Below are 12,794 nucleotides of genomic sequence, written 5' to 3'. Positions count from 1 at the left end.
CAAGCCCCACCCCCCATCACCCCATTTCTAAATTGTTTAAAATAAAAGTGGAACTGCTCTGATTGAAGTAACGGTGAGGGCCCAGAGCCTGACTCATTTCACTATGCCCACTTTTCCCCCTCCTCACCAGGGGCCCTTCAGACACCCCATAGTTCCACAGAAAAAAGTTTGAAGACAAAGTTTAAAGGACAAGATCCCTCCTGCATCTCATGTTCTATGATTCCTTGCTAGAGGTGGAATCCACTTCCTCACCAGAGTGTTCTTCCTGGGTATCAAACAAGAGAATATGGAGCATGATCATTCACAGAGCACGACAGAAAACGTTTCCAAGGGGACAAAAAAGAAAACAAATTCAGAATGCAGCCAGGGCCAGCAAACCTCATTAGGTCTTCAGTAGAAGGGAAAACAGTAACAAGCCAAGCAATTCCCCAAATGGCCAGCCAATGGCCAGGGGAGGACTTTTCTAGTCTCAGGGCAGTGGTTCATGTCAGAGCAGCCCATACTCTGCAGTCGGACAAGAAGCATGAAGTTGGCAGCACCAGCACAGTGGACTGCACGCCATCGGCATCCAGTGATGGAACCAGGGAGACTATCGGTGTAGTGAGACCAGCCAGAGAAGTTGAGGAAGCGAAACGGGGAGAAAGACATCTGACAAGGTCTGATCCAGCTCCCAAGACCCATCTCTGAATTCAAGGATATCCGGGCAGGGAAAACTGATCCTTAAAAGTCTGTGTTGGTGGCTTCCAACTTCAGTGCTGAATTTTACTGTTAAACCCTTGCCTGATGAATAGCTTTCAGAAACCTGCTCAAGGACAGTCAAGACTAAGCTAGGGGGACTTCCCTGGTGGCGCAGTGGTTAAGAATCCACCTGCCAATGCAGGGGACATGGGTTCGAGTCCTGGTCCAGGAAGATCCCACATGCTGTGGAGCAACTAAGCCCATGTGCCACAACTACTGAGCCTGCGTTCTAGAGCCCGCAAGCCACAACAACTGAGCCTGCGTGCCGCAACTACTGAAGCCCATGTGCCTAGAGCCTGTGCTCCACAACAAGAAGACCTCAATGAGAAGCTTGCACACCACAATGAAGAGTAGCCCCCGCTCGCCGCAACTAGAGAAAGCCCGCGCACAGCAATGAAGAACCAACACAGAGAAAAATAAAATAAATAAATTGAAAAAAAAAAAAAAAAAGGAAAAGGTCCTCACAAGTCAGTACTCAAGTTCACATTACAGACAGGTAAACAGGTAAGGCCACCTTGAAGATTAAAAGGTGAGTCAGGGGCTTCCCTGGTGGTGCAGTGGTTGAGAGTCCGCCTGCTGATGCAGGGGACACGGGTTCCTGCCCCGGTCCGGGAAGATCCCACATGCCGCAGAGCGGCTGGGCCCGTGAGCCATGGCCACTGAACCTGCGCAACAGGAGAGGCCACAAGAGTGAGAAAAAAAAAAAAAAAAGGTGAGTCAGCAGTAGAGAAACCAGATTTCAGACTTTCTCTCTGAGACAATGTGGTCACCAAACTCAGATAGGCTCTTTCAAGCCAGTTCAATTACTATGAGAAAATACTGTATTCTCCTTTGGGCTTGGCACAAGAATTGAAACAAAGGTGGCAATGGAAGTGGTAATGACAGATGGATATGTGCTATGGGCCAGAAACTACGTAAACAGCTTTACAGTAATCTGTGAAGAAGGTATTGATAATACCCCAAGTTTCATATAAGGAAACCGAAGCCCAGAGAGGTCAAGGCATTTGTCTGGAGTCACACAGCTAGAAAATGGTAGCGCCGACACACTCTACTCCTGCTCCATAATGAGGTCACACACATCTCACTGTGTCCAGTGAGGCAGCTCCTCCTCTCTGATGAAACCCTGGCAGAAACACACACACTCTAGGCTAAATGGTATGTGAAGTATGTTGCCACACATCCCTGCCGAGTCCCTCGAAGGTTGAATTACAGGTTATTTTAGGGCCAGCCCATCCAGTTTGGACAGCAGGGATGTCAACCTTGGTAATGTGCCTAGTGAAAGCCTGTCTGGATGAGATCACCCAGTTATGGGTCTCCTGGGATTTGGAGGAAAACTGACTAGTCAAAGTCAATCTTCTGAGACCCACTAGCAATTAAAGTCTCAAAATGAAAAGGAACTAAAGGCAGGCAAATGGTACATGCAAACGTTCTTCTATCAGCACTGAGTCTCTAGGACTGAATTCTAGCATCAAGGGCCAGTTCTCGACTAATCTACAAGCAGTAATGCCTGGAAAGATCTGCTGCCAAGGAAAAGTTCCTTAAAAACGAAATAACAAGGACTTCCCTGGTGGCGCATTGGTTAAGAATCTGCCTGCCAATGCAAGGGACACAGGTTCGCACCCTGGTCTGGGAAGATCCCACATGCCATGGAGCAACTATGCCTGTGCGCCACAACTACTGAGCCTGCGCTCTGGAGCCCGTGAGCCATAACTACTGAAGCCCACATTCCTAGAGTCCTGCTCTGCAGCAAGAGAAGCCACTGCAATGAGAAGCCTGCGTACTGCAATGAAGAGTAGCCCCCGCTCGCCGCAACTAGAGAAAGCCTGGGCACAGCAATGAAGACCCAACATAGCCAAAAATAAATAAATAAACGAAATAATAGGGGCTTCTTCTGAACAATCCTTAAATCAATGAAGATGAGGAAACAGAGGCCAAAGACTAAAGAACTAGGCTCCTGAGACCTCAGTTTTCCCGCCTATACATTGGGAACACTTTCTGAAAATCTGTCACATTTTGGATATAGCATGTTTAACAGTGTGGAGCACCATCAGCTCCAAGCCTGCAACTGCGCCCCACACAGGAGCTCACACACAGCAGACAAAGAACAATCTTTTCCTGATGGCTCCTACAGATTCAGAGGGCAGGTGAAGGACTTCAGGGGAACAGCAGAGTAATCGTGCCCTCCAGATAACTGCCACCAAAGCTCTGAGGAGGAGACTTTGAGATGAGTGGAGCATCAAAGGAAGCCCTCTTGGATTAAAAGGGGCTTGGCTGGACATGAAAATATGTGTCGGATTTGGAAAGGGTGGGGCGAAGGTGACATGGAGAAGACCCACAAGATGACCACATAACAGGGAGTGAATTGAGAATAACTAAACAAACACAAACACTGGCTGGGGCACAGGTTCTGTGCTAAGTAATTTAGAGCCCCTGTGTCATTTAATTCTCCAGTAACCTATTTAAAAATGAGGAGTTAGAGATGCTGAGAGAGGAGTGACATATCCAAGGCCAAAACAAGCACACATATTTAGGAGTCTGTGAGACCCCTGCTTGGCTGAAGGCAAGATCATGGCAGGGAAAGGAGCAGATGAGGTTAGTCAGGGAAGGATGAGATTCAAAGACAGCCTTGGATGCCAGGGTGAGTTGGACCCTGCCAGCAGAAGACGCAGTGATCTTATGACAAGTCTCATGCTAACAAGCATTTGATGCTACTGATCACTCCATCCTCCTTGAAACATTTTCTTCCCTTGGATTACAGGATGTCATGCTCTCCACTTTCCCTTCTACCCCACTGTCTAGTCTCCTTTGTTCCTCCTCCTCTCCCTCTCCTTCAACACCTGGAGTGACCCAGAGCTCAGGCCTGGTTCCTCTGCCCTTTCCCAGAGGCCCTCTTCCCTCCTCCAGCTGCTTGCTTCACCCAGTGTCATGCCTTTAAGTACCATCTATGTGCTGACAACTCACAACTTTACATCCCCAGGCCCAACCTCTCCTCTGAACTCCCAGCTCATATATTCAAATTGCCTGATATCACTGGAATGTCTATATGGCTAACAGGTAGCTCAAACTTAAAATGATAAAAACTGCCACTTGCTTCCTCCTATCCCCCAACTGACTCATCCTGCAGTCTTCATTATCCAGTTATTATCAAAACCATCTTTGACAGGTTCTCAGGCCCAAAACCTCAGTTACCCTTGATAACACACTCTCTCTCATATCATACATCTAATCCATCAGTAATTCCTGTCGGGCCTAACCTCAAAGTGAATTCCGAGTCCACGAAGGGGGCTTCTCACCAGCTCTATCACTACCACCTGGCCCCAGGCCATCATCCCCTCCCACTGAGATTGCTACCAAAGCTGCTTCCACACTGCACCTGACAGCCCATCCCGGCAACAGCCAGAATGGTCCTATGACAGTCTAAATCACACAATGGCACCCCTCTGCTCAAAATCCCCCAATGGTTCCCTGTCTCACTCAGAGTAAAAGCCAAAGTCCCTACCATGGCCTCATGGCCCACAAAGCCCTAGATGAGATGCATACCCGCTTCTGTCTCTCACACACACACCCTCCCTGTCATTATCTCTTTCAAACTCTTCTTCCACTGTTCTCCCCATCACTCCCTCAGTTCCAGCCATACGGGCCTCTTTGCTGATCCTGGAACACAACAGGCATGTTTCAACCCCAGGGCCTTTGCACATGCTGTTCACTTTGCCAAGGAGGCTCTTTCTCTATAAAGTCTCATGGCTCAGCTCCTCATCTTTTTTCCCCCCTCCAGTTTTATTGAGATATAATTGACATACAGCACTGTATAAGTTTAAGGTGTACAGCATAATGATTTGACTTTCATACATCATGAAATGATTATCACAGTAAGTTTAGTGAACATCCATCATCTCATATAAATACAAAATAAAACAGAAAAAAAATGTTTTCCTTGTGATGAGAAATCTAAGTTTACTCTCAACAACTTTCATACACAACATACAGCAGTGTTAATTATATTTATCATGTTGTGCATTACATTCCTAATACTTATGTATCTTTTAACTGGGAGCTTGTACCTTTTGACTGCCTTCATTCAATTCCCCTTCCCCCAACCCCCACCTCTGGTAACCACAAATCTTATCTCTGTCTCTGTAAGTTTGTTTGTTTTTTAAAGTATAATTGACCTACAACACTATGTTAGTTCCTTTTACACAACATAGTGATTCGATATTTATACATATTTCCAAGTTATCACCACTGTAAGTCTAGTTATGATATGTCACCATACAGATATTACATAGTTATGGACTATATTCTCCACGCTGTACATTTCATACCTGTGACTCATTTATGTTGTAACTGGAAGTTTGTACCTCTTAATCTCCCGCACCTATTTCTTTCCTCCCCCCCACCCCAGTCCCTCACCTCTTTTTTTTTAATATCTTTATTGGAGTATAATTGCTTTACAATAGTGTGTTAGTTTCTGCTTTATAACAAAGTGAATCAGCTACACATATGCATATATCCCCATATCTCCTCCCTCTTGCGTCTCCCTCCCACCCTCCTTATCCCACCCTCCCTATCCCACCCCTCTAGGTGGTCACAAAGCACCGAGCTGATCTCCCTGTGCTATGCAGTTGCTTCCCACTAGGTATCTATTTTACATTTGGTAGTGTATGTATCCCTCACCTCTTTCATGTCTTGGCTCAAATGTCACCTTCTCACTGAGGTCTTCTCCAACCACTTTATTTAAAACTGTACACACCCCCAACAAATCCCCCACACTTCCTATCCTTCTTTCCTCTTTCTGTTTTTTCCTCTAAGTACTTATCACCAACATAGGATAAAACACTTATCTATTTTTTTCCCCTCCATAATGAAATTCCATAAGGACAAGGATTTTGTTCATTTTGTTCCCTACGGTATTCCTAGCTCCTAGACTGGTACCTGGCAAGTAGTAGGGGCTCAGTAAATATTCAAATGACTGGTGCTCAATCCTCCTCTTAGGGAAATTTCATGTTTTGTAAACCAACCTCAGCTAGAGAGCAGCTTCCCAATGTTGATTTCATGGTGTTTGCCAGGGTCAGAGCTACATCTGTTCTGGTTGTCAAGCTATTTTGAAATTGAGAATGCCAAACACCCTAGCCCATTTTACAGACAGTAAATGGAAGGTAAGTAGATAAATGATAAGAGAGAGAAGAAAGGGCAAAGGGTAGACGGTCAGGTGGCAACATCTCCAATGGGAGAAATGTTCAGGCCACTTCCTTCAGATCACCATCAGATCACTATCCCCAGCCCTGGGCATCAGCTCAGGGTGACCAGAGCTGCAGGAAGTGGGGAAACAAATTACTGGGGGAGGTGTGCAGAGGGGGTTCTGACACAGGCTATGATGTGAGCTCAGCTAGGCCCTTCCTTCCGCCTATAACCCTCCAGGCCCACAGCCTTCTGTGTTCCTCTAGTTGACAAGCTCTTCACTGCCTTCATACTTGCTGATCCTTCTGCCTGGATTATCTCTCCAGCTTCTAGATTTATCCTTCAAATCTCAGCTTAGGTGACATCACTTCAAAGATACCATCCTTGCACGCACTAAGTAGGTATTTTTCTGTCCTCATAGCCCAGTACTCCTATTCACATATTTACTGAGCCATAAATAGGTTTATATGCTGGGGATGAAGCAGTGAATTAAACAGACAAAAACCTTTCCCTTCATAGAACTTACATCCTAATGGCAGACAGGAACTACAAGCAAGATAAATAAGTAACATATATAGTATCTCAGACAGTGATAAATGCTATGGAGAAAAAGAAAGCAGGGAAGGAGGATAGGGAGTGTGGGGGAGGACGAGTGGGAGGTTGAAATTTAACCAGGGTGGCCACAAAAGGCCTCCTTGAGAGGTGACACTGCCTGGGGAAGAGCCTTCCAGGCATAAAAAATAGTGCAAAGGTGGGAGTATGCCTGGCCTGTTTGAGGAACAGCAGGGAAGTGATGTGGCTTGAACAGAGTGAGCTGTGAGGGGGGCAGTGGGTTATGAGGTCAGAGAATGGAGGGGGCCTTACAGGTCAAGGTAAGGACTCTGGCTTTTACTCTGAATAAGCTGAGTGCCACTGGAGGGTTTTAAGCAAGAGTCCTGAGATCTGGCTTACATTTTAACAGGGGTGAGCTGCTCTGCCTCATTTCCCTCATGATTTATCTGTTTTTCTAATTATAACATTTGTTTTCTATTTCTTCTTTGTCTCTCTCCCCCACTAGAATGTGGTAAGCAATCCAAGGGCAGAAACTGTCTGGCTTGTTTACCTGTCACCACATTTAGCCCAGTGCCAGGGGCACAGCAGGGCTCAATAAATACTGAATGAATGAAGGAACGAACAAACGAATAAATGAATGTTGGGCATATGAAGGCTCTGTCCTCAGTGTCTCAACATCCAGCCACCCAGCCCTTAGAGATCAAAGAGTGAAAACCACAGAAAAGACTCAATAGCTTGCTATAATGAAATTTTGTCATTCTACTCTAAATATGCTTAGGACCCTAAAAGCAATTAGGGTGTGATAAAAAGTATGTCATCCAGGCTTCCCTGGTGGCGCAGTGGTTGAGAGTCCGCCTGCCGATGCAGGGGACGCAGGTTCGTGCCCCGGTCCGGGAAGATCCCACATGCTGTGGAGCGGCTGGGCCTGTGAGCCATGGCCACTGAGCCTGCGCATCCGGAGCCTGTGCTCCGCAATGGGAGAGGCAGAAAAAGAGAGAGGCCCCCAACCCAAAAAAAAAAAAAAAAAAAAAAAAAAGAGTATGTCACCTAAGGCTAGTCCTCTATAGAGCTCAGCTGTAACAAATGTCTTCACTGCTGAAAACCAACACTAAAGGGCTGGTTTTAAAACTTTTTTTTTTTTTTAAACTTTCTGGCCATGCCACACAGCTTGTGGGATCTTATTTCCCATACCAGGGATTGAACCCGCACCCCCTGCAGTGGAAGCGTGGAGTCTTAACCACTGGACTGCCATTGAAGTCCCAGTTTTAAAGCTTTTGAGACCTGACTTCCAAACCTACAAATCTTGCAGCTCAAGTCCACAGACGAGACAATGGATCAATGACTAAGGCATCCTGGCTGATGATGACCTCTGGGCATTCTGTAGTCAACCAACCATACTGTTACCTTAACTAGAGAAGGCCTCCCAACTTCAGGGAGACCCTCTTAATGGAGGTCAGAGGTCAAGCCCAAGGCCAAAAACCCAAAAAGCAGGAGGCTTGGGAGGCTAGAACCATAGCCAAGCCCTTCCTCAGCTCCATTAAATAACAGGAGACAATTCACGAACAAGGGATTGGGAAAGGAAAGGTGGCCACAGAGGGTACAACATGGGCTCTTAAGGGGTCTACACAACCTAACAGGCACAACCATACCACAATTGCAAAACGAGAATTACAATGTCACATACTTGAGGGGTTTGTGAGGCTAAAACAAGTGAATACATGCAAAGCCCTCAGCAGTACCCAGCCCACCAAGTGCTTGATAAATGTTAGCCACTTTTACTACTACACAGGGAGAGCCGTTACCACCAGCACCTCCTGCTGCTCTCCAACCCCCCAGGTCTCTGGAGGCCCTGAAGCACTCTGATGGCTGGCTGGGTGGTAGCAGTAGTTCGAGAGTAGTTACTCCCACCATTGGGCAGATTTCTCCCTACCTCCCTGGGGTGACATGATGATGGACAGGAGATCATCTGGGAAGTGCTCTGAATTCCTTAGGAGTCAAGGAATCCTAAAAATTCAATGTGATATTCATTCATTCATTCACCAGACATTTACTGAGCACCTACTATGTGCCAGATATTTCACTAGGTGCTGGAGACACAGACAGTTAAAACAAGTCCTCTCCAGGGATTAAGAGCTGTTTACTTAGAAGACAGCCAAGTACACAGACAATGACAACCCACTGTGATCAATGCCACAGGACAACCAGTTCAGGCTTGCAAGGTGCAGGAGATGATCAGATGGGAAGCACCAAGTAGTGGTCTAGCAAAGAAGTGGGTGTGTGTGACAGGAACTGGTGCTCAGGAGGTGGGAACAGCACAAAGCAAAGACACAGAGGTAAACAACTGGGGATGGCAGAAGTGGCAAGCAGTTGAGTTTGACTGGAACTTGGGGAGATGCTGGAAGTGAGTAGTAGGAGAGATGAGGCAGGAGAACCCGGCAGAGGTCAGAGCTCAAAAGGCTTTGACCGCCACGCTAAGGAATGTGAATTTCAGCCTGAGAGCAATGAGGATCCACTGATGGATATTCAAGCAGAATTTTTTTTTTAAAGGATTCGCCACTTGCCCAAGTAATATTCTCTCTCTGGAGTTATTTGTTCCTCTCTGTGTGAAGCGAAGAAGAACACAAAAACCATTCCTGTGCTCTGATAACTTATCAGTGATCTATCTTAGGCAAAAAGACCTGTTCAGGGCTTCCCTGGTGGCACAGTGGTTGAGAGTCCGCCTGCCGATGCAGGGGACGCAGGTTCGTGCCCCGGTCCGGGAAGATCCCATATGCTGTGAAGCGGCTGAGCCTGTGAGCCATGGCCACTGAGCCTGCGCATCCGGAGCCTGTGCTCTGCAATGGGAGAGGCCACAGCAGTGAGAGGCCCACGTACCACAAAAAAAAAAAAAAAAAAAGACCTGTTCAGAAAAAGAAATACCTACAAGCAACAGATGCCCCTTTAGCTTTCAGAAATACACCAAAGCACGAAACTCATAACCAAGCAATGTTTGCTCACCATCAGCACATCAGGCTTTGGTGCCAGGCGTGGGGGTTTTCAGGAAGTGAGCAGTCAAGACATACAACAGCTTCAAAGGATGACTAGAAAAAGATGAAAGTCCAAGCCCAGAGCCAGGAGGACCAACAGACTGAATTTCTTCTGAAACACTTTTAGGAAGTGAAACAAGAAGGATGGGAGAAGTCCTGTGTAAAGGTCTCTGTCTGCAGATAGAAGTAACACCCCCAAAACCAGGCCCCCAGTGGGCATCAACTGCCTAGGGTCAAGGCACCCACCACCACAACAGGCTCTGACAAATGTCCTTGTCCAGCCCCGACATATGCCAGTGTTCGGTGGTGGGGGGGTGGGGAGGGGAAGGTATTATTTGAGAGCTGAGGTAAAGAAGGCTCCAGGTCACACTACCAAGAAGCTGCTGAGCTGGGACTGGAACCCAGGGTTAACTGATGGGGAGTCGAGGAGTGCTTTTTCCATCACACCTCTAAGCTATTCACGTCGCTCAGGTGAAGCCTCTGCTCAAACCACACTCAACAGATAATCTCTACACAACCTCTAAGGGATCTGAGTCTTTGTAAACTAGTGAAGTCACTCTTCATGAAGCTGCTCTAAGAGGTCGAAGAGGCCTGGTAGGCTCAACTCAGGACAGGGAGCCAGATGCTCTGAGCTCTGCTCATGTTCCTACCATCTGTGACAAGTCACTTCATCTCAAATCCTCCCTTGGAAGGATGGGGATAAGGTGACAATATTAAGTTTCCGTGAATTCAATGGAACTAGGAGAACAGATCGTAGAGTTTAAAAACAGGCACTACAGTAATATTTATATCACAGCTTTCTTCAGAAGCATGTGGAAACCCTCAAGGGTTCGTTAAGGCTTATAATACCTAGGAGTGGGTAGGAAATCAGCAGCTCTGTGCTGCTATCAGGGAAACTGAGGCAGAACTGGAGCAAGTGAATGTCTCTGCAAAGGAATAAGGCTCAGACTCACAAAGCCTCATCCTCTGGCCATGAAATCACCTTACCAGCTCCTGGACAAGATGTGGCTCCCCAGTCAAGAAGCCATGGGACCTGTACTTTTCTCAGAGACACAGACCCTTCCCTTGGGAATGTTCTTCAAGAACCCAGGGCCAAAAGATCCCCTAGCGGTCACGTGGTTCCTCTCTTCACTCCAAAAAGAATGCAGCTCAACCACTCTCAAGAGAGGTTCTGGATATTGTTTTTTTCTTTTTTTAAAAAAATTAATTTCTTTAGTTAGTTTTTTGGCTGTGTTGGGTCTTCATGGCTGCGTGCAGGCTTTCTCTAGTTGCAGCAAGTGGGGGCTACTCTTTGTTGAGGTGCGTGGGCTTCTCATTGTCATGGCTTCTCTTGTTGTGGAACATGAGCTCTAGGTGCATAGGCTTCAGTAGTTGTGGTGTGTGGGCTCAGTAGCTGTGGCTCACAGGCTCTAGAGCGCAGGCTCAGTAGTTGTGGCACATGGGCTTAGTTACTCTGCGGCATGTGGGATCTTCCCGGACCAGGGCTCAAACCCGTGTCCCCTGCATTGGCAGGCGGATTCCCAACCACTGCGCCACCAGGGAAGTCCTGGATATTCTTAAATTCATTTCATGGCCAGCCTGTTTTATGTCTCACAGTTCTCAATAGTCAGGAAAAACTTCCTCTCTTGCCCTGAAAGGTAATCAGTTATAGCAATAGCCTACAGAACTGTTTCATCCTGCAGAAAGTGAATCAAATACTCCTTATGAAGATCAGACGAGAAGCAAGAAGGCTACATCTTTATATAGGTGCAAATTTAATGGTAGCTAAAAATATTAAATAGCCCCTACACCCCAACCTTGCTCCAGCCTCTCCTTTGTCTCTGCACTTACAGGTCCGTGAGAGCCTGGGTGGGAACCCTGGCTCTTGTCTATACTACCCAATTGACCTTACAGGTGTGATTTAACCTCTCTGTGCCTCAGTTTCCTCGTGGATAAAATGGGGATAACAACAGTAGCTACCTCACAAAGGTTGCTGGGAAGCTTAAATGAGGCATTATAAGTGCCTAGCACAGGGCTTGGTACACAGTAGGAGGAGCTCAGTAACCAGTAGCTAGCATTTCCATCAGTACTTTTGGCATTATTACAGGTGTCCCCAGTTAACTTGTCCGTGAGGCGCCTACGTACAGACCAAGCCCAACCCCACCCCAGAGGAGGCTGCGCCGGGCCATTTCTTAGTTTTTCTTTTTTTCCTTTTTGAACCTTGGCAAAGAGATAAGGCCCTGAACGACGAGGAGGCCTCAGGATAGCCACGGGGGTGACTGTGCAGGGGGAACCAGTACCCAAAGAGAAGTTTCCTGTCTGGCCAGGCGCAGGCTCCCTCAGGCCTAAGTCTAGGAGTCTCTCCGGGAGGGCGCCCTGGGAGGGAATGCGGACTTGGGGTGGCTGGGGTGCAGGCCGGCGGCCAAGGAGGCGCGAATGAATGAACCCGCAGCCCTTCTGCCTCGTCCTGGCTTGGGATGCCACTCTAGCCCCTCCAGCTCCCTGTCCTCTCCGTGACCTTTGACCCCAGAAACCCCTCACCTCAGACCCCTGACTCCCCGCCCCACCACTTCTCCGGCCTCGTCAGGCTTCCCGTTTCCTCACCCACAGGTCCGAACGGCTCCCGGAGCCACGGCGCTGCTCGACGCGGCAGTAAAATGTCTGCGGCCTTGTCCCCCTGCTCTCCCCGTGCGTCCGTGCCGCCGGCAGCTCCGAGCCCCACGACTGTCACCTGCCGGGCGGAAGTGAGTTGCCCGCGCGCGGGCACTTCCGGTGGACGCACGGGCTGGGGGCGGGGTCAAGGGTGCACTGGCTGGGGCGGGGGTTGGTGCCCGCGGGGTGGGGCCAGAAGGGGCGGGGCCTACCGGAATTAACTCCGCCCCCGACACGTCCTTCACTGCCCCTGTCTTCGGTAGAGCGCGGAGAAAAATTAGGCCAGCTAACCGTTAAGCAATTGAACGTGATGGAGATGAAAAAGTTCGTAGAGACTTTGAGGTCCGTTTCCCTTCTGTGTTACAGATGGGAAAACTGAGGTTCTGAAAGGGGCAGGTGTTGCTCAAGAGCACTTACCTTGTGAAGGGAAGAGTTAAACTAGAGCTGTAAGTCTAGTCTAGCGCTTGCAGCCCTTCAGTGCAGCCCTATAGGGGAATTCCGCGTTTTACGGGAAAACCTCAGACCCTCCAAGGAGAACTTCATAATGTCCCATTTCCCCTTTTGCTGGGTCGGCCAGGACCTCAATTTCTATAGCTATCTCGCTCCCAACTCTGGTACTATTAACTTTCTCCTCCTCCTAGATAATTTCTGATTATTCTCTTTAAAATA

At 47.9% G+C, this 12,794-nt stretch overlaps 1 protein-coding gene across 5 annotated transcripts in view; it reads right to left on the bottom strand.

Annotated features, from left to right (window-relative positions):
* Positions 1-12,205, bottom strand: part of AP1B1 (adaptor related protein complex 1 subunit beta 1) — a 53,276-nt gene extending 41,071 nt beyond the window's left edge. For 3 of the 5 annotated variants that reach the window (XM_027124367.1, XM_027124370.1, XM_027124372.1), the window contains exon 1: positions 12,078-12,205. The gene's annotated coding sequence lies outside the window, so the exon portion shown is untranslated. The remainder of the gene's footprint in view (positions 1-12,077) is intronic. The other 2 variants (XM_027124368.1, XM_027124369.1) reach the window with 2 other exon arrangements.
* Between the last annotated feature and the right edge of the window lie 589 nt (positions 12,206-12,794).

This window comes from Aethalodelphis obliquidens, unplaced genomic scaffold, assembly GCF_003676395.1.
Source record: "Aethalodelphis obliquidens isolate GAN/ISIS:26980383/991018 unplaced genomic scaffold, ASM367639v1 scaffold28, whole genome shotgun sequence".
NCBI lineage: Eukaryota > Metazoa > Chordata > Mammalia > Artiodactyla > Delphinidae > Aethalodelphis > Aethalodelphis obliquidens.
Note: the sequence above shows the minus strand (reverse complement) of the source record. Positions and strands in the feature narration are given on the sequence as shown.